The sequence below is a fragment of the Gossypium hirsutum genome, chromosome A01 (genome assembly GCF_007990345.1).
Source record: "Gossypium hirsutum isolate 1008001.06 chromosome A01, Gossypium_hirsutum_v2.1, whole genome shotgun sequence".
NCBI lineage: Eukaryota > Viridiplantae > Streptophyta > Magnoliopsida > Malvales > Malvaceae > Gossypium > Gossypium hirsutum.
This window is the reverse complement of record NC_053424.1, coordinates 99590517-99593339: the sequence shown is the minus strand read 5'-3', so window position 1 is coordinate 99593339 and position 2823 is coordinate 99590517.

Below are 2823 nucleotides of genomic sequence, written 5' to 3'. Positions count from 1 at the left end.
TGTCCACATGGACAGAGACACGGGCATGTGTCTCAGCTGTGTGTGACACATGTCCATGTACACGGGCGTGTGGTTTAGCCGTGTGTCCTCTGCATCTTAAAAATTGAGAAACAGAATGCTCCGAATTGTTCACATAGGCAGAGAAACGGGCGTGTGTCTCAGCCGTGTGTGACACATGGTCTAGCACACAGGCGTGTGACTTGGCCGTGTGAATCTTGCACCTAATTTTCAAAAATTAAATTATGCACACGGTCTAGCACACAGGCGTGCAGCTGGCCATGTAACCCAAGTTAGAGAGTTACATGGGTATGGACACGGGCTGGGATAAGGCCATATGTCTTACATCGAATGCCCATACGGTCTAGGACATGGGCGTGTCATTTGGCCATGTGAGCCACACGGCCTACCTGCACGGGCGTGTGACCCCTGTATTGAAGAAAAATTTTTGAATTTCGCGAAAAATTCTCTTAGTTTCTGATATACTCCCGATTTGTTTCAAATGCATAAATTGTGCCTTGAGGGTCCATTTAAGGGGCAATATGATTAGTTTTGAATATGAATAGTAAATGACATAAAATAATATTATTTGATATATAAACTCCGATAATGCTCTGTAACCTTGTTCCTACGACAGATATGGATTAGGGGTGTTTAGTATATGGGTGGTTCACTCGAGGACGTAAAAATGGAAAGCGAAATCAAGCGCATGATTGTAGTAGTGATAGGCAACCTCTAATTTTGGTTTTATTTAGTGGCGTCGCCCCGCACATCTCCCAATATAATGTTGCCAACACGGTAGGGCCTCAACTAAGTTCTCTAGCTGCTCTAAAATCAACGAGTTTCAGCAACCACCTCAGATATACGAGGTTTTGTGATAAGTTTGGCATAAAATAACCTCTAATCATCTAAATGATGTATGCCCCAGCATATTGTGATCTTTCTACTTCAGTTGAATCATTCCCCGTCTTTAGGAATGTGTCTCTAACCAGCCCATCTTCATCCAACCTCCGTAATTATTATCCAGAATCGATGTAACGCCTCAAATTCCCAAATCCCAAAAACTGTGTTAAAAGAAATTAGTGTTGTGTGTATGTGTCGTGGTAGTATGCTTACATTAGTGGTTTAGTGCTTTAGGATTGTCTGAGAAGTCATGGGTTCAGGCTTTGGCTTGAACAAAGTTTTAGTTTTTTTTTTTGAATAAACCCTTGTCTCCTGCTAGATGACTTTTAAATTAAAGGGAGTGTTGTTTAGCATAAAAAGTTTGCTGGTCTAGTGGCAAGGGGCGTGTGGAGTGATCTTGGGGTCTAAGGTTCGAGGCGTAGCAATGCAGTGAGCATTTTATTTTGGCATGTTTCCGTATGGATGGTTGTAGATTGCTGGGACTCTGAAGCTTGAGCGGTTGGTATTTGAGGGAAGTGGGAGTGTGTAGCCTAAATTCTAGGAGAGATTTTGGGGATGTGGATAGAGGGGTTCGGTTGATAAATTTGTGGAGGATTTCGAGGAGGTGATCTTGTGGAGTTGAGGAGGAGAGAAGGTTGTGCCGAATGGGGACTCTAGGCACCTAATGAGTTTCAATTCGGGGAGTCTTAGGTTTGGGATTTTTTTGGGGAAAACTGATTAGTGTTAAGGGTTTGGTGGTGTTTCTCTCACTTTAGTGCTTTCGGGTTTTCAATTTTGGATTTTGATTTTCCATTGTCGATTCCCTCTTCTTTTCTGTCTTCTAAATTTTGGTCGAGCTATTCCATTCTCTTGTGACCGAATACTGACTCTTCTTTTCTTTTCTCTGTTTTCCCTCTTGAACCTTTTCCCATTGCATCTTTGGTTCTTCGTTCATGCTATATACCCTTCCTTTTCTCCTCTTTTCGTGACATCTATTTATCATAACACTTCGATTGGTTACCTTACTCCTTCCCCTTTTGTGTTCCGACTGCCATAGTTGTTCCTCGAACAATTAGATTCAAGTGTAAGGTTCTTTCACTCCTTCCATAATGTTTTTTCTTTTCTTTATCTGGTATTGCCGATTATTCATTTTTGGTATGAGGGTTTAGTTGCAAGCCTTCTTTCTCCTGCCGAAATAATCTTTGTTTAACACCTCTTATCTCTGATTTTTTCTGCTAGGAAGTGAGATTGTTTCATCTCGTACCTTGGATTTTAGAAGTGTTTTGGGTGTTGGCCGAATATTACTGTTCATCATTCTTGGTTTACGTTTAGGTAAGGCTCTATACATTTGGTTTGTGGGTTATGTGTATGGAAGTAGTTTACAAGTAGTATTGGGGTGACAAGTAATCTCTAAGGATTGGAAGCGGTTGTTGCAACAGTGCTTGTGTGATCAAAGAAGGTAAGTGATAGGTTTAATTGTGAGCAAGTGTTGGTTAGGGTCTCTTGCAAGTTTTTGTTGGCTATCTAACCGAAGTCTTGATTGTGTTAGGTTTTGAGCGCATGGGCCAGTAAGCGCATTCTCGCAACCAGGTGTGTAATCACACTGCTTAAATCGTTAAATGGAAAAAGCCAAAAATCTGTTAGCATTGGTGCCACGCGGCCATGCGTTTGCCCGTGTGGCCAGATAAACGCATAAACACGAGCATGCGCCGTAGAGGCCGCCACGAGTGATCTCGTGGGAATAGGTCATTTTGGGCCAAGTTGGGCTGAATTAGGCCGTGTGGGCCCCACAGACTCATGGGCCCTACACCATAAATCACGCGGATGTGTAAAGTATAATGGGCCAGGTTGTGTAGTTCACATGGCCAAGGCCATAATTGAGCTTAATGGGCCACAAGAGCGAGTGGGTTCACATGAGCTGTAGTATGGGCTTAGGTCCATTTT